The sequence below is a fragment of the Galeopterus variegatus genome, unplaced genomic scaffold (genome assembly GCF_000696425.1).
Source record: "Galeopterus variegatus unplaced genomic scaffold, G_variegatus-3.0.2 Scaffold8914, whole genome shotgun sequence".
Classification (NCBI taxonomy): domain Eukaryota; kingdom Metazoa; phylum Chordata; class Mammalia; order Dermoptera; family Cynocephalidae; genus Galeopterus; species Galeopterus variegatus.
Window position 1 is genome coordinate 6,740 of NW_007735025.1, and position 20,091 is coordinate 26,830.

At 35.0% G+C, this 20,091-nt stretch overlaps 1 long non-coding RNA gene across 1 annotated transcript in view; it reads left to right on the forward strand.

The window, feature by feature from the left end:
- The first annotated feature begins 345 nt into the window (after positions 1–345).
- LOC103608842 overlaps positions 346–20,091 on the forward strand; it is a 67,553-nt gene continuing 47,807 nt past the window's right edge. The window contains exon 1 of the long non-coding RNA XR_552094.1: positions 346–453. This is a non-coding gene — a long non-coding RNA (uncharacterized LOC103608842). The remainder of the gene's footprint in view (positions 454–20,091) is intronic.

The following is a 20,091-nucleotide window of genomic DNA, read 5'->3' on the forward strand; positions in this document are numbered from 1 at the left end:
ATCTTGACAGCCTAATGTGCGTGATCTTTATAATTCTCCAAAAACGAGAACCCAACTCATCATTCCTGTATTACCAACTGATTTTCTCATCATTATCCTCCACCATCATCACTGTCATTATCCAGCTTAAGCCTTAATGAAGTCATTGGCCTCCAGAAGATGCCTCCAGGACCTGACTTTTACATAGTTATGATTTAATGTGATATTCCTGTGCTCCTATCATGTCCATAGATATAGAACAAATTTAAAATCATTAATTCTCTAGGGGCCTTGGAGCACTTGGAACAAATTAACTTAAATGCAACCTGATTAAGGAGAATGAACTTACCTGCTCTTCCATTTCAGGTAAAACAAATTTCTGAAGATCCTCCTTGCAAATGCCCGAACAAATTCTGTGTGGAACGCCTCTCCCAAGGAAGATACCGAGTGGGAGAAAAGATCCTCTTCATTAGGGTAAAGTTTTACTTTTTACTTATTATCTTGTCCTTTATGAGGATATTCAGAACTTGAGTTGGAGATTACATGGGGAAGATGACAGGTAACTAGCAGGAACTTCACTTATGGTGCTTACAGGTGGATTGAAAATGCAAGGTATGAATATTTTTTTAAAGTAGCATACATTGTGACATGCTACTGAGGGCTAAGTCAATAGAACTATCTTTCTCTTTTTACATATACACAAACACACACACCAAAGAGAACACAGAGATCAAATAGAATAAAGAAGCCTTTTAATTGTGATCTGTTTTGCTAATGATGAAGAGAATTTAATCTCTTAAAATAGGTGTGTGGTTTTTGCTAAGACCAAGAATTCTTCTTTTAAAAAATAAAAAAAACCCGAAAAACATAGCACTGAGGTACTGCTATAAGCCTGCAGTTAATAAGTATAAGTATTTTTCTGCTTTATTTTCCAGCCATTTCCCAAAGAATAGAGCTTATGATTCAAAGGAACAGTACTCTTTTCTCATTTGAATAAATTAAAAATATTTTGTTTGTTATTTTGTAGAACAGAAAGATTTTAATGTGTGCATCTTGTTAATGCATATTCTTATAATACTCAAATCAGTGATGGTCTGGTAGAAATTTTGTCAGTGTAAAAAGTTTTCTTAATTTCAACTTTTGACTAAAACTTATTTGTGTGACAGGTCTTCTTTTAAGTATCTGCAATGTGTATTTGAAGAAAAGTTTGATCATAATTTAAAATATAATACCAATTATTTTGTATTTTAACCTAATTTTCGGTCAATGCTTACTAATATACGTATTTTTTAATTTCCAGGTAATAATTGTTATTCTGCTTTGGAATGGCAAAAATAAAGGGATATAACAGTCTGCTATTATTAGGGGTTTGAGAAGAAATCTGGGTGAATGGCCTCACTAGGAAAGGCAGTTGCCAGAGTTGCTTATATTGTTTTTTATTGCAAGGAGAACATATTTTTTTTCTTTTCTTTTTTTTTAGTCAAGCTGCCTTTTACTTTAGTACATTAAATAGTAATGATTTTTTTTTTCCTTTTTTTCTTTTTTCGTGACCGGTAATGGGATCGCAACCCTAGGTGTCGCGCCCGCACCGCGCTCAACCAGTGAGCGGATAGGTCTCTATATGGGATCCGAACCCTCGGTGGGAGCGCCACCACACTCCCAAGCACTGCGCTCTACCGAGTGCGCCACCGGGCCGGCCCCAAATAGTAATGATTTAGAATCTCGACAGATGTGTTTAAATTTTACCAGGTTCACCTTTCACAGTTGAAAATCAGTCTCCTTTAGAATCTTAGACCCTAGAGTTTAGAATCAAAACATGGGGCTTTATTTGTTGAAACAATTCTTTTTATAGTAGAAATGTTAATAAAACACATGATTAACAAATTAGGTATTTTTCCCTCTAATATAACCCAATATCTTGAAGCAAAAATGTGTATTACATATATTTATGTGTGTCTGGTCTTCCGTATTCAATTAATTGTCAAAGAATTTAATATCCATATTTATGAATTACATGTTTTAGTAGTATTTAACATATAAAATTTTTGACACTTCATTTTTCTTTTCAGAAAATGATTTACTAAAATCTATTCATGTGTTGTTTATAGAGGAATTGAGATTTGCTTTCCTGGAAAAATTGCATCAAACTTTTAGTGATAGCATTTTAATTTAATATCAGTTAATACATCAGAACACATTGTGCATGCTCAGTTTCCTACTTCTAATGTTCCAGGTATGACTGCAGTAGGAGAGTTAACCATGATGTGGTTACTCACTAACTGGTCTTGCAAGTTAAGGCTGCATGCTATTATGACATGCGTTTTAGAACAGTGCTTCAACAAACTTTAATCACTTTCTTGATTTTTGCACTGTCCACATACAATTTTACTATTTTTTATAACAGATTTCATTTGAAAATTGACACTTTTTTAAAAAACAGTTTTTACAAAGAAACATTCTATATCACTGCCTAAATTAGAAACCAAAATTATTTGTCAAAGAAGGAAAATGTCTGTGAACATATTCTTTGAAATTCTTATCCTTTGGCTTGCCATAAGTCTATTTCTACCCTAGTGGAGTAAAGTAATTCTAAAAAGGCTCCTCTCTTTGTCTCTGATTATCCCTAGAGGCTTAGGAGTTAAAATTTCACAGGCATGCCACATGTACCTCACATAACACATTTTCTCCCTATTTCCTCCTCTATACTGAATGGACGAACTAAAAACATCTCATTGATGTGTACACATTTTGGCTAGTACTTTTGATTTGTGGCAGGGACTGTATTTAATTAGTTGTCGTTCTGCTCTAAATCATTGTAAGGGACTGGCAGCTTTTACTCAGAATAACTCAAAGCTATTGAATTGGTTTCAAGTGATCACATAGTTATCACCACTAATATTTTAACTGTGTTTCTTTGAACACTAGGTGAATGACCACTTCACAGTCTCTCCTCTGCAGTTCTACATTTCTTAAGTTTGTATTTTTAAGATGGGCATATTTTAAACTTTGTTGCATCTGTTTTGAGGCTGCCTGATATAGTAATATTTATCTGGCTGAGTTGATGTGTATTATTCTGTAAGATATACATAAAATGAAATACGCATCGTGTCTTTAGCATTTGTATCCTAGTTTTCTGTCCATCCTGAGAGCATCATTGTCTTCATATAGTGATAATGAATCTGTCCAGTGCAAGGAACAATTCAGGGTCATTTAACGCTGTTAAGACTATAACGTCAACTGTTACTTAAAGATAACATAATTATCAAAACACTGGCTCAGAAAGAATTATCGCTTACAAAGTCATAAATATAAGATTCTCTTAATAAGCCTGTATATAACATATTTAGTCTTGACTTACTCTTCTCCTCAGCTTAAGCCAGAGTTAATGATTTCACTGCTAAACTCCTTCCAAGGTTTGTTGATAGCACCCAATCACTTTTATGATTATATGTGTATATGAACATATCTTCTCTATACATTCAAACAGATGCAATAACGTCATATAAAAATGAAAAATATAAGAATGTGCAGATTTCAGAAAGAGGCCAGGAAGATATTTGTCTTGTCTGTGAATTTATAGAAACCAATGTATGAACAGATACCTCCCATATGTGGCTATTTAATGTGTACTTATGTAGATGTATCTACATGCTTATGTAGACATATTTTTTGATGTGCATATATCTCCATTTACAGGTGAAGGATTAATCTCTACCCAGATATAAAAAATATTTTAATACAGGTCAAACCTCTGAGATTTTTGACTGTAGGTTTTGAGCAAACATCCTAATAATCCCCTGTCAAATATGAAAAACCTCTGAGATTTTTGACTCTAGGTTTTGAGCAAACATCCTAATAATCCCCTGTCAAATATGAATTTTCTTGTTTCTCGTTTATCAAAAACAATTTCTCAGAGTCGGATTTTTGCCCTGCACCTTCCAATGAACAATATGTTTTTTTAACTACCGAATGTAGCTAATCAAACCTCTGAGATTTTTGACTGTAGGTTTTGAGCAAACATCCTAATAATCCCCTGTCAAATATGAATTTTCTTGTTTCTCGTTTATCAAAAACAATTTCTCAGAGTGGGATTTTTGCCCTGCACCTTCCAATGAACAATATGTTTTTTTAACTACCGAATGTAGCTAATTTGTATCTATATTGCACAGATACAAATTTACTCTCCTCTAAGGTATTAATATTTTAGTTATTTTTCAGTGATTTTTGAATTTGGATGATGGTGATAAAACCTCCTTGCTGATTTCTGCAATAATAGAGATTTGGATATTCCCATTCAACCAAGATATGCACCTTTGAAATGTAAATAGATGGGTCTCAAGCCTAATTTCTTGATTTCAGAGAGGAGAGAAATAAGATATTTCTTTTGTTCTTTTGTTCATTCAATTAGGTGGTGTCTACCTAGGCTCCAAGCACCAAGAAGTCAGTTGGCAATACAAACTTGTATGAGCTTGTAGAAAGGGAATTCAGAAATATGTCTTAGATGCCATTAAAATGTCTGCACTGTTTGACTTAACCTCAATTTGATGACTATATTCTATGTAGATAACCTAACTGTAATGTTTAAAGGGGTCCTCAGATAACTAGTGCCATGGTTTGAAGGTTTGTCCCCCTCCAAAGCTCATGTTGGAGCTTAATCCACAATATGGTATTTGAAAGGTGGGGCCTTTAAGAGCTGATAGAATCATGAAGACTCTGCCCTCATGAATGGATTAATCTATTAATGGATTAATGGATGATTATGCGTGTGGACTTGTAGCTTTATAAGGAGAGCAGATGAGAATGCTTTTGTTCAGCCCTTGCCTTGTGATACCCTGTGTTGTCACAGGACTCTGTACAGGGTTTTTACAAAGAAGGCCCTCACCAGGTGAGCTCCCTGGACTTTAACTTCCCAGACTCCAAAACTGTAAGAATAAATTTTATTTTCTTATAAATTACTCAGTTTCAGGTATTCTGTTATAGGCAACAGAAAACTGACTAATAAAAGCAGCATCAGAATCATCCAGGAACTTGTTAGAAATGCAAATTCTTGGTCTTCTTCCAAGACCTATTGATCAGAAACTATAGGGGTAGGGCCTCCAGCCACTGTGTTTTAATAAGTTGATTCTGATGTGTGTTGAAGCTTGAAACCACTAATCTCTAGGAAAAAAGAAGTAAATGTAGAATGAGATTTGTTGTACCAACAACATAGTTGGAAATCATTTGCCTGTCTAGTCATGGAAAAGTATTACCATTCAGGTACTAAAATCATCCTTGAATGGATACAAATAGCTCTAATGTGTACAATATCCATGTGGTAAGATCTTTACACTTAAACTTGCTCTAATGCTGTGGTGGTAGGACTTTCTGGCAAAATAGCAGTCAGTGGGGTCATGTGTTGTGAGGTACCTTTTTGTGCTACTTGCTTTGGGTGCTAAAGTGATGAATACTATGGAATGGATACAAATAGCTCTAATGTGTACAATATCCATGTGGTAAGATCTTTACACTTAAACTTGTTCTAATGCTGTGGTGGCAGGACTTTCTGGCAAAATAGCAGTCAGTGGGATCATGTGTTGTGAGGTACCTTTTTGTGCTACTTGCTTTGGGTGCTAAAGTGATGAATACTATTTATAACTTAATTACAATTTATCACTACCCTAACATTGTACTTTAGGGTTGTTCGAAGTGTGTTTCAAAAAGTGATAGTTCCAGAAGTTGTTCAAATATTATTTGAAAGGAAAAGTTACCACACTGGGATGAGAGGTATTAAAATGAATGTTTTCCACATCTTGCCACAATTAAAAACCCATGTGTTTTAAGGTATTAATAAGGTATACTGAATTTGTACTCATTTTTGCTTTCAAGTTCCATTTGGAAATGATGATTTTCAAGGAAATGAATGGAAAACCTTTAACAGAAAGACAGCTAAAATTTATTAAATATCATTTGTGCTAGGCTAGGCATTTTATCAGATACTTTATATACACTGTTTCACAAAATAATCTCTAGCACACAGCAGGTAAATTGTTTTTATTCTTTTGTTACACGTGAAAAAATAAATTCTTAGGTTAAGGTCTCAAGTAAGTAGTATGATAAATAAAACTCAAGTCCTCAGTCCCAAACTTACACACACTCCACTCCAAGCAGCCTCCTGTGGCATGTCCACTAAATGCAAATATTTTATTCACAACTCTAGTCCTCAATAAATGATTTGTACCTTTTTACAATATATATTTAATATTCAACTATAGTAACATATTCCTTATGCCATTTTTACTTCATAATATTCAGAATACAAAGGGCATTGCAATTGAAAATGTGCCTAATGTAAAGAAACAGATATAATGTGTTTGCCTGGCTATATTTGAATAGTGATAAAAATTATGACAACAGTTATCAGTGTATATTATATGCCAAGCATTGCTCAAAACGTTTTGTATAGTCTATCTCATTTAATGGGTAAAACTAATTGGAACTCTATACATTATAAGATATATTATTATCTTTCCTAATACCTTTGTAATAGAAATCAGAGAATAATTCTCTCATATTGCCAATACCGTCTTGTTGGTTCTTCTTTCACTAATTGTAGATACTTTTAAGTGGGCTAGTATTATTTCAAGATATTTTTATAGCAGACTTTCACAGTTGGGTAAAATCATATGATATTCCATACTAACCCTTTAATGGTTTAAGGGTATTTTCTCACAGTTTTAAAAAATGTGCTACTTGAAGCGCCTAAGGAAAAGACAATGAATAATTTAATTGGAAGTCAGCAAAGGGATTTGAAGTGTTATGGAGTTACCTTCTTTGTACTACTTTTGAATTAAATTATCACAGATCAATAGAAAGGTCACACACATCATAATTGACTCTGTGTAATTTCTTCTTTACCATAAAAATTCTTCAGGATTATGCCTGTGGTAAAAATCAGCTCACTGTTAACAAACCAAGCAGGAAAGGCAACAGAGATCTGTTGCTATAGCAACCGAACCTGGCAATGTCTTCTGGGACTTGCGCTAAAGGGAAGGTCCAATGATAGTGAATGATATTACATTCTTTTCTGCTCTCGTGACACATACTGATTTACTGTGAGTAAAAAGTAGCATGGTTCAAATTGCATGCTTTTCCTGGTGATGAAAAATGGGCTGTTACGTAAAAATGCAAAGGAGTTTTAAATAAGGAGCAAGGAGGCTAAAACCTCCATTTATATTAGTGGAAATCTTGCAGAAGCAGCCATTACTCAGCAGATGAAAGTCAAAAATTCACTTTTTGAAAAACATATATAAACCCTTCATCTAATTCAACAATTTATGAGAGCAGTGGTTATGATTTCAAAACTGTATAATGGTTTATATTTGTTTCTAGGAAAAAAATATGCCCATGTTTGTTTTGGATATATATGAAATCTGACAATATTTATAGTGCTGTAATCCATGGTATAAGAAACATAGTTGCTATTATCACATAGATATTTCCAAACTCAGTCCCTTTCTTTGCCAAACTGTCTCAAAATGGAATACTAATTCAGTAAGAGCAAGCAATGACATTTAAAATGTATCCAAATGCTTTAATTTCAGTTAAAAAAAAATTTTAGTAATGTTTTTGCTCCATTAAAGACACAATCATTTTTTGGCATTTATTCACATTCACTGGAGCTGTGCTAATAACATGGATGTAATTTACACTTAGGTAAAACATCTCTCAAAGGACTTTGCAAATGCTAATAAATATTCTTTTCTCTGAGAAAAGCACGTATCTTGATTGAATGAAAATAATGACTAGCCATTGCTGTAAAAAATTCAGCTGATTGGGTGTTGTCTTTCTGAGAGTTATCCTTTGAGGTTGAAAACCTTTAAATATAGAAAAATTTAAACTGTGCTTTGTCCAAGACTGCAGCCTTATGCTATATCCATTTGACAACACTTTTAAAAGAAAGAAAAAATTAAATTTGATATTTATTGTAAAAATATATCTGGACAGGTATCTGTATTCTCATTTAAGTTAGATAACTTATTTCTTCTTCCATTAACTTAAGAGATATATCAAATACGAAAAACGATAAATAATTGAGAATTAAAAACCAAAAATTGTTTTTTTCCTGAAAATTTGCCACTATTGACCATTTAGAAATGAGTAGATTTTTAAAATTATGTCTACCTTCACTTGACCTAATTAGCATTTTTACTCATCTTGAATTCAATTAGCAAAATTTACTATGTGTTTAAGTTGTGAAATATACATATGACTCTTCTTTGGCTTGAATAATTTTCTTTTGCCATTATGCTGCATCTGGAATAAATGGACAATTTTCTTCACTAGCCACAAATCAAAATTATTTAAATTTAAGGAAACATCAGAAAATCAAATGATTTTACTGAGAAAATGCACAGTTCCTATGTTCTGCATTCCCAATTTCTGCACCACATAGCCTTCTTGCCACTAAAATAAATTTGTTACATATACGTGTATGTCTTATGTTGTGATATTTTGTCTGTATGTGTGTGCAGTGAAAAGGAACAATATTAGTTGAATTAGTACAGCAATTTTGCATTTTAATTAATTTAAAAAAGAAATCTTAGGTTGATTTTTTTGTACCTGAAACTTAAATCCCTAGTCAAGAATTTTGTGAGAAAAAGAAACATTTTTTTCCCTACATTTCTATTTATACCCTTTACATTTACTGAATGCTTTCTGTGTATCAGGTGATTTTCTAAATGCTTTCCTTGGTTCCTGTTCTTTAGCTCTCAAAATTTTTTGAGGTAGTCACTAATATTATCCTCATTTTAACAATAAGGAAACTAAGCGTTTGAGAGTTAATTGTCAGAGGTCACACAGCTGGTACACATGGAAAGTTTTATTTAAATTCAACCTATCTGATTTCAGAGCCCACAGTTTTAACCATGTGCTATCCGTTCTATTTCAGGCTATCTAGTCTTTTGACATGTCATTTTGTGTGTATTGCTGCTCAACCTTTTAACATGCATTAGTAATTGACCTACACTTGATATGTAGCTTCTAATTTGCTTATATGTTTGCCTATGTGCTTTGATAAAACGTGGAATTTAACAGTTAGTCCCTGTTGGAGACTCAAAAGAGAGCACCCAGGAAACAGTCTTAACAAAACAGCAACAATAACCAAAAAAAAAAAAAGGGGGGCGGGGGTTTCAGTATACTTAACAAGAATGTTTTTCACATTGTTCAATATATTTATTTATTATCTTTTTAATATATTAACTGTACTTCAGAATTCTTCCATAACAAAAATTTATTCTACGATTGAAGAAACTAAAGAATACTCTCAATTTACTGCTGTTATAAATTTCCATTTACAATTTACTTTTGCCCAGTTAAAATTAAATCCTCTTAATTTCATTATGTATAAAAGGATTTTTTTCTGAAAATGCTGTAGTGGGGCAGAGAGATACCGTTGGATTTTGTACCTTTTTATAACTTTATGAAAGCCTCTAAAATAAGCTTATGACCAATTGCAAACTGAATACTTTGGCATAACAACTAATGCTTTTGAAATCAAGTTTCCTAAAATTGATGTCAAGTAATTTTTAAATAGCATTTTTTTCTCAACTTTTTTATAGTTTTTTTTTAACATTTATTTGTTTTTATCTTGTTATTTGATGGTAGTACAGATAACTTACTTTTATATGGTCTATGAAGTACATTCACATATATTATCTCATTTTAGCCTGATTACTACTCTGAGAAAAATTAATGATTGTGAATTTGCACATCCTATTGATAAAACTGCAACTAATAGAGATTTAATAACTTTCTTAAGATAATCTAGCTAGTAAGTGGTTGATCCTGGTTAGGTCATATTATAAATTTTTTATATCTAAATTCTATATGTTTTAAACTTCACATATTAAAATTTCTCTTTGAAGTTTTTATTAAAATTAGCATAAACAAAAATACATAATTGTTCACTATGTTTTTGATTTAGGGATAATTTGCCTAAAATTACAAAATACACATCACATAGTAATGTGAAATTTATAACGTGAAGTTTATAAGATTTTTCTCTTCCTTCCTTTTCTAGTCTTCCCAGCAAGAATATTTCTTGGTTTGTATATTCTATGCTCATATACATGTGAATGTTTTTTTGCAAAAGGGAAATAATTGTAAGAAAATGTTGTGTTCTTGAGTTATTGGTGAGTCTCCTAGAACCAAAGAATAAACCTGTGAAATATCTGTGATTATAAATTGTATATAGTTCTCCCATGGGCTCAAGTTGCACAAACAGGATGCAGCCAGGTTCATTAAGAAATTTGCAAATGTGGCCAATGTGAATTTGTATCGAATATAGTCAGGCATGATGAAAATACTACCATTACAACATTCACTATAGTAAATCGGGACTCATTGATTTAGTGCTATCTTTTCCATAAAATTAGTGAATAAAATTTTTGCATGACTCAGTCATTTTACACCTTGCCTTGCATTTCCCTCTAGTACTTGACATTTTCAATTTCAGCTCCTGCGTCAAAACATATAATCTTGGTCTTGGACCCAGCAGGTGCCTCCTTCACCTAAACTTCCAAGCCTTTCATTGCAGGAATCTTACTGATTTGCATCAATTTTTAGTTCACCCGAATGGTGTGTTTCAATTTTATTATTATTAACATTTTCATTTGAAGCCTACCTGTACATTACTTTATGAAACAGTGTGCCATTCCCAGCCATCTTTTTAGAAGTATATTATGATGTTGAGGAATTCTTTACATTTCTGGAGGAACAATATATAAGAATTTGGCTTGAATATTGGCTTTAGGATATAATATCACTCAATTTTATTTACAGTGAAATTTATGATGTTATTTAAAAAGAAAGAAAGAAACAAATTCCTAGCAAGGTATCTAGGGATTTGCCCTGCTTCCCTAGAGGAACAGCAAGAAGTCATACACCAAGGAATTACTCCTCTCCTAATTGCACCTTTCTTTTACATTGGCATCTCTTTTACACACAAGCTGCTCATGCCAGCTTCTGAACTTCCAGCACCACGTTCACTCCTTGTCCTTTTAACACGCTTGTCAATTATGGAAAAAATGCCTTCTTTCTAGCCCAGAGTTTTTACAATCTAGTTTGTGTTATAGACAAGTTTTAGGAGACTGCAAACTCCTGGGGAGGGGGTTTGGGGGGATTATAATTATTTGAGACATGACCATGTAGTGGGCTTTCTCGTTATTATTATTATTTTTTGACCAACCCATCCAATGTTTTATTTCTTTCCTTCCCCTGAAACTGACACTTTGGTTAACAATCTCTACCTTTCACTCTGAACATGGTCATTTGTCATATTTTTCCTGAAATACAGCCTCATAGAATATCAGGGAACAGAGATAATTGGACAGTCCCTTTGAGGCCTCATTTAAAGGCAGATAAAGGAAGTTTGTCTTCTTACTTTTGCATTAGGTGTAAGGTTTCCACCAATCCCATTCCAGAACTGCGACACCCAGACACAGTAATATATTAATTTGTAATTATCTACCAAAGTGTGAGCCATAATAATGTTACCAAGTCCAGGATGTTTTTGTTGTTGTTGTTAATCATGGTCTTTTGAAGTTCTGGATTAATAGACAAATTATGGAAACTCATATGGCACACAGTTTTATTAATGTCATTTCCAACCCACCCATAGGATCTAAGACTTGGTGCGCTTCAGCCTTCCACAGGAAGACACTCTGGACCACAATGTGTGTCACAAAACTTCTCTCCCAGTGATGTTTACCAAACACCTTTACACCCCCTAATATTTCCCTAACAATCTACAGCCAGTGTAATGTTCCTGTGCTTTTCTGCAGTGGAGATGGAGAGCATTTTATGAACTTCGTATCTTCTTGTTTCAGTAGGGTCTTCATGGTTGTTACTATGTCTCCACAGCCAAAGCAAAGCAGACATTTAAGGTAATTACTTAGATAATTAAGGGGAAAACCTCTCCACTTTGCTTTTACTGTGGAGCCTTGGCCCCCAATCAAATGAGGGCATTTGGGTACCCAAAGGTGAATATTTTATCTGTTTTTGCTTTTGTTTTCAGTGAGGTACTCGAATACTGTTTCTTTTTTTCATAATACTTTGTAAAAATGGCAATCTGAGGAAAATTGTGGGTGGATGGAAGGCAGTGACCTAGCAATTTTTGTCGTTTTCTTAGTGTAATTCCCATGGGTTACAACATTCCTTCATTGAGCTTAGTATTAAAATTGTGTGAAAGTATAAACCTGGGTTTAGCTACTGTACACAGTATCATCTTGGACTTTGCTTTTAAATATTAGAAATAATATGTTTTTGGAATAAAAATGTAGCACCATATAATTTAAGAATTTTTCTATTCTCCTCCCATTACACAAATTGACCTTTGTGGTTTAACAGAGAAAGAACCTAATGGACCTCTGCCAAATTTCTGCTCCTACACCATGCCTAACCTCCAAATGTATCAGCAGTGTTTTAACTAATGTGCAATTTATTACTTCAGTACAATAAAGGTTAAAGAGGACAGAAGTTAAATTTTAGGTCCTGAAGTTTCTGTTGCATTTTCAGCTTTTAAATATTAATAATTATGATGTAGACAGAACAACTTACTTAAGAAACTCTTATCTGTTACACATTAGACAAAATAATCATTAGAGAAACCCTATTTTGTAAATTCTGCTTTAAATAGGATCAACATATCTGGAAACTACTTTATGAGAATTTTAGATTTTTAAAAGACTATAGACAATGCATTTCTGTATCTGTCATTTATCCCTTCATTTATTCACCACATACATGAGTGTGTGCCTTGTGAAAGAACTATTAGAAATCTTGAGAATACAGTTTCTCTGTAAGCTCTGTTTCTTTGTAAAGATCATGCTTAACCATGCAAATATTGATCATACATGACTAATTATTCTGACAATTTAATATAATTTAATTGCTTATTCCCATTAAAATTTGGCAAGCAAAGGAAAGAGACAAGTTCCTGAAAAGTCACTTCTAAATTTTCTTCCGTGAATCTGCAAATACATTATACAACGTGAGAGCATGACTGATTTGGTGGCAGGACACCAGACATAACTTACATTGGACCTGTTGAAAAGCATTGCAAAAAGACTTATAAAGCAAGTAACTACTAAATGAAGGTGAAACCTAAGTCTGTGGAGCTCATCTGACTGTGATAGCCTTGACCCCCATTCATCACCAACGTTGATTGAACCATTCTTACTGGCTGGTATTGTTTCACTTTTCACTGTTCAGGTGTCATTTAGCTAAAAAAGGAAGATGTCACCTGCCAGATTTTTGTTGCTGTTGTTCAAAGAATATGAATACCTGCGTTCTGTTCATTGCTTTAATGGCCACACCACTCCATCTCATAAAAATAATTTTTTATTTGTCGTAAATGTCTTTTAGAGAGACAGGAATGTACTTTTGTGAAAAACTTAGTCATAATTCTTTTAGGTTAGCCTGTAAAGAACATCTCTGCAGTTATATTATCTCAGTAGGCATCATGGATTTTGTACAGGAGGTTTGTCATGGAGCTGGCATGCTAGTTCTTTGGGGAGGCAGTTAAAATCCCCCTTTGGGGAGACTAAAAACTATGCAGGGCTCTCTTCTTTCCTTTTCTCTGCCTTCCCTCTTTTCCCAGAGAGGATGAGTAAAGGAAGAGAGAATACTTTGCCAATTTTGAAGGCAGCACCTCTGTAATGATTCCTTATTTTTCTTTGTATCTAAATACAGGCATAGAATGACAACACTGACATTGTCTTAATTGAAATTAAATGCACTAAAATCAGGAGCAGGCCTTGCTTTCTGTATTTCTCAGAGAACCTGGAATGTTCAAAGAAAGAGTTTGGAGCTGAGCTATATCAGTCTGCTCTTTTATGGTTCTATACAGTCAGAAGGGCCTTCAGTGGTGCAACCCCTTTCACGGTTCTCTGTCCTTCCACCCTTGAACCCAGGAAGTTCTGGGAAAATGCTAAGAGCTTCCTAGACAGTAGCAAGCAGGGTTTAGAACACTTTGTTGTACCTTAGAGCAGAGCGCCACACACTGCCAAACCCATAATTCTTCCTCCTCCTGGAGGATGCTGCTTAATGTCTAATTTTACTCTCACACTATTCCTGGAGGAAGCTCAGCCTTCCGGCCCTTCTGACTTTTTCTGGGGAGGCTTCCCACGCTATCTTCATTCCTGAGTCTCATTACTCAAGTCTGTGCCTAGTTTTTCCTGCCTCATTTCAAACACCTTTCCACAAATGGGATCATGCCCTAGTCCTCTTTGCTCCTTATATCCAATGCCACAGCTCACTCTTAGTTTCTTCTATTTAGACCATCTTCAGATCTTGCCAGATCTGTACAGGGCTGGGATTGGCCACTTTCCTTGGGGCTTAGTGTCAAATGTCGTTCTCTCTGAAGCTAGATTATTTTTCTACCTGCTTTTATTTGCATTTTTTACTTTTATTCATTTTAAGTAATGCTTTCTTTTGTACTTTCACAAAAGAATTATTACACATAAACTCATTATTTATTTATTTAGATAATTTTTATATATACATGTGGGTACAACATTGAGTTTCAATAATTGTGAAGAATGCAGTGGTTAGATCAGTATAGTTAGCTTATTCATCATTACAATACACAATCATTCTTTGTGTCCATTGACCATTCCTCATTAACCCCCCTCTCTCATCCCTCTCCTCCCCTTTTCCACCTCTAGTTTTCTAAAAGTTCAATGTATTATTGTAATTGTTGTTTCTTTCTTTCTCTTCATTGTTCATTTTTGTATTTATGGATTCAGTTCCCGGTTATTAGTGAGAACATGTGGTATTTCTCTTTCTGTTCCTTGGCTGTTTCACTTAGAATGATTTTCTCCAGACTCATCCACATTGCTGCAAATGTAGAATTTCATTCATTTTCATGGCTGAGTGGTAGTCCATTGTGTATATCTACCACAAATTCCTTATCCAGTCATCCATCGATGGACATTTAGGTTGATTCCATCTCCAGGCTATTGTAAATAGAGCCACAATAAATATGGGAGTGCAGGTATCCCTTCGACTTAATGTTTTCCAGTCTTCTGGATATATCCCCCATAGTGGGATTGCTAGATCATATGGAAGTTCTATCTGTAGTTGTTTAAGGAAACTCCATACTGTTTTCCGTAATGTTTGCACTAATTAACAGCCCCACCAGCAGGGCAGGAGGGTTCCTTTCTTTGCACATCCATGCAAGCATTTGTTATTCTCTGTCTTTTTTATAATAGCCAGTCTGATTGGGGTGAGGTGATATCTCAGTGTGGTTTTAATTTGCATTTCCCTGATGATTAGTGATGTTGAGCATTTTTTCATATACGTGTTGGCCATTTGTATGTCTTCCTTTGAGAAATGTCTATTTGGCTGCTTTGCCCATATTTTAATTGGATTATTTGGTTTTTTGCTGTAAAGTTGTCTGAGCTCTTTGTATATTCTGGATATTGATCCCTTGTCAGATGCATAGTTTGCAAATATTTTCTCCCATTTGATAGGGTGTGTTTTCACACTGTTAATTGTTTCCTTTGCTGTACGGAAGCTTTTCATTTGCATTTTTAGTTCAGTTCTTTTCACTTGATCATCATTTTAAGATTCCATTCTTGACCGCACCCTCCTGTAGCAGATTCTAAAAAGGCAGCCAAAATTATCCTTAACCATTTAGATTACTGCAGTTTCCAAATAAACAGAGGCTAGTGAGGGAGGTGTTGATCTACTTAAAAAGCTTCCACCTGGGCCGGCCCAGTGGCGCACTGGAGAGTGCGCCACTTGGGAGCGCGGCGGCACTCCCGCCGAGGGTTCGGATGCCATGTGGAGACCGGTTCCTGCTCACTGGCTGAGCGCGGTGCGGGCGCAACACTGAGGGTTGTGATCCCGTTGCCGGTCAGTAAAAAAAAGACAAAAAGGAAAAAAAAAAAAAAAGCTTCCATCTGGTATATGCTGCCTAGCCATTCCCAGCTAAATACATCAAATCTCCATTTTCATTTTATGTGCTATTTTATACTCAGTGATCTCCAAACCTAGGTAGGAGAATACAAGCATTTCTCCAGAATAACCCAGCACTTTCTCAAATTACTAGGTGTTGGAGCTACTACAAGTAGCTTATCTTCAACCATGTTCTGATTTCCTTGAGGTGCTTTCAAAACATGATATATCTGATCAAAATGTGTTTAGTGTGCCATTTTGTTGTATTTTTTCCCTTGGGTTTTCCTGGAATAGTGTGCCATTTTAAACAGACTGCTATTACCATAATTTAAAAGAACTATTCCTAAATTTTTTTTTGGTAGCAAAGCACTTGAAGATTTATCAAAGAGACCAAGAGTTGAATTGCTTGGGAAAGTACTTAAAGCAGTACTTGGTACATTGATGAAAAATTGAAGTCATGTTGGGAGAGACATCAATTTAATATCAATGTTAAGCTAGAGATATACATTCCATTAATATTTCATTTGATACATATTTGGGGGTTAGATTTGGAGTTGGAGTTCCCAGTAGAGTTTTACCGATAATGCAGTTTTTCTATTAATCTGGACTTCAAGAATCAGGAAAGGCTGTTTGGAGAAAGTATTGCTTGAGATGAAACTCAAGGAATAAGCAGGTGTTAGCCAAACAGAGTAAAGGGAAAGAATCAGAAAGGAAACAGTATGCACGAAGGCCCACAGAGGAGGTGAAAGGGAGAAGCAATAGAATGAACCATTATCAAAACTGCTAGAAGTACAGCCCTCAGAACAGAGGACAAGAAGGGAGGAGGTAATGAGAGGCTGGTGAGGTAAGGGAGGCACCCAGAGTCACCTCATGTGTTACCTACAAGAGCTTTGACTTTCTTCTGAAGGCCATATGGAGATTCCAAAGAAGGGGAGAGATGTGAGTAGCTTACATTTCAATCGCACGAGCTGCAGTGCAGAGGATGAATTGAAAGAGTGTAAAATTGGAGAAATACCATCCAGCCATATTGGCTTGGGGTGTGTCTGGGTCACAACAGTGGCAGCTCAGCCTGGAGACCTACCTGATAAAAATTCCAGATATAATGTATATTTTGATCTCCTGGGTGAGGCTTTTTATCTTGGTGTATAGGTTATTTAAAATTGAAATAGTGCTGAGGCCGTGGGTTCGGATCCTATATAGGGATGGCTGGTGCGCTCACTGGCTGAGCGTGGTGCAGACAGCACTGTGCCGAGGGTTGTGATCCCCTTACTGGTCAGGGAAAGAAAAAAAAAATCGAAACAGTGTTAAATTTATCTCTGTCCCTTAAACTAACTGAAGAGCAGCATGTTGATTTGGGCTTTTTCTGACATATATGTCTGGCATAGAGAAATTTACTGGGATTCAATAGGTCAGAATTTCCACTTGTTAATAAGGGGTTTCTCTGGTGAGAATTTCACGTAGAATAAAATTGTAGGCTAGCCAAACTGAAAGAGGATGACAGGAAATGAATGGTGTTTTTATGTTTTATAACTGTAGTTTTGTTTTGTTTTTTTAACTCGATAATATCAATTGACAGTAGTTGAATAGATTAGTAAAAAGGTATAGACTGGTGCTCCTATCAACAAGGTTTTAGAAATTTGTTACTCTTACTCTCCAAACTTACCCAGATTTTCAGTTCCAGGTCTTCCTGGTGATTTAGTCCATGTTCGTTCAGCACAGCAGAGCTTTAAAAATACGGTACTCTGCTCCCAGTAAGCCTTGCAGTGAGACCGAGGCATTTATATTAAAACTGTTCCTTCAGCCAGAAATCCTCCCCAGAGTATTCTTTGGCCATTTACAAATTTCTTTACGTGAGTTCATTACATATATGCCCAGAAATCTGTGATGCCAGATGTGCAGCTGAGTTCAGAGCTTTGGGTACATATTAACACAATTTATTCTTCTATTAAGTCTACAAGTTATCAGTAGCAGATATTAAGAACCTACTATGTGCATGGCACTGGTGCCATGGATCAGGCAGTGAAGAAAATGGTCTTTTTTTCATATTCTGGGAGGGGGAAGATAGACAGTAAACACATAGACCCAGGGTGAGGGAGTAAAAGGCCAGATATAATTATTTTAGGCTTTGTGGGCATACAGTTTCTGTCATAACTACTTACCTCTACTTTAGCTATAGTAGGTAATGAATTAGTATGCCTCTGATCTAATAAAATTTTATTTACAAAAGTAAGGTGTGGGCCAGATTTGTTCTACAAGCCGTGATGTGCTAACCCCTGACAGAGATCATTAAATAAGTAAGCTCTTCATACGTATTAATAAGAAAGAAGATGGGATAATGTGGAAGAGAGGCCCTGGATGTGGCTGCTTTGGCTAATGTTGTTGAGGAAGACTCCCTGGTAATTAGGTTAAACTAATATGTAAGTGATTAAAGAGCAAGTTGTCAATATCATCTACTTATCTTTCTCTTAAATAGCTAAATTTTATGTAAAGTTTTGAAAGTTGAGTTACAGATTGTAAATTTATAGAAGGTAGGAACCATCTAGACACATGGATGTGTAGAAGGACTCAATTATTGCACTGTTTTTGAAGAGAGTTCCAGATAATATCTTCCCATGAAGCCCCAGTCTTCATTAATTCATACTTTCCTCTGAATGTCTATGGTGTTTATTAAATGATACTCACTTAGCACTGAGAAAATATAGCATTGGTCAGCATGTCTGTTGTGTAGGCTCCTCTGAAGCATGTCAACAGTGTTTTATACTAGTATCTATCCTGGTTGCCTAGTTTGGCATCCTTCTGTAGTTGGCACATCAGAACTATTGTTCGTGAGGATCAGAAAAGTTAAACGAGAATGCAGCCAGGATTCCAATAAGACGGGGCACAGGTTGATAATTTGCTTTCACAATGCGTCAGTGTACAGTAACTTGGCTCTCTGGAAAACATGAGCTGAAGAAAAAGGGGCACACTTCTGAATTTCAAGTGGTCTTTCTGATAAGATCTGTAGTGTTGTCTTATGTTTAGTTATTGTTAAATCCTAAGCCATACAACAAATCAGAGAGTACAAGTTTATCAATAATACTATGTGATATTTGTCTTACTTGGTTAAAAAGTCTATCAGAAAACAGGTATTACCTCTTGTATGTAAGGAATGAATAGGAGTCATGGCTTCAGATCTCAAAGACCCACTTGGAAAGAGACTTGAGAGTTAATAACTCAAATAAAATAAGACAAAATGAAAGGTGCCATGAGACAGCATAATTTAGAATGCAGATTCATTAACTGGCAAAAATTTGCTGTGTACTTATGATGAGCTGGGCACTGTTCTAGGCACCGACATATTTAGACAGGTGAGATCAATGTACATTTCACTTAAGTGAAAAGCTTTCAAAGAAGGTGGAAATTCACAAGTGTCTTGAGAAATATGTGCTATTTGAACATAAGAGAACAAGTTTGGAAGATAATAGGGAGAGGAATAGGAAGAACATAAAGAATGTTTGAATAATGAGTGGAGCAGTTTGGCAGATTATGTAGAGAATTCAGATAGGAAATAATGTGAAAAAAAAATAGATTGGGGGCATTTGTGGATGGACTTGAATATACAGCCAAAAAAATTGGCATTTTAACCTAAAAGTATTAGATGGCAGTTGGAGGTATTGAGCAATAGCATGATAAAATTTAAGTTTAAGGAATTAATCTGGCAGAAGTTTGGGCATAAAATTGTAGGTCGAGCAGTTGCCGGACACAGGAAAAAAAAAAAAAAAAAGAAACAATGTAATGCTGCCAATTAGGAGGCTACTCCAATTGTTCATATGATATGAGCATTAAGTAAAATGGTAGCAGAGAGAATAAAGATGAACAATGTGAGTAGTATTTTGAGGATGGACTTGATTGGCTGTTAATGAATAGAGGGGAGAGTAAAAGAAGCTAGAATTTCGAACATGATAATTTCTTAATAAAAATTATTCCTCCCCCAGAAAAAAATTCGTTAAGAAATGGTTATAGCTTGAAAGAGTTTCTGAGGTCAAGTGATTCTGCTATCAATTTGCTGCATAACCTTGGTCAAGTCATTTAAAATTTCTGTGACTCAGCTGTATTATGAATGATAATACTCATTTTTAGAGTGCTGATTATTAATACATTCAGCAGATATTCCGTAAGTTTTTTTCTAGCTCCCGA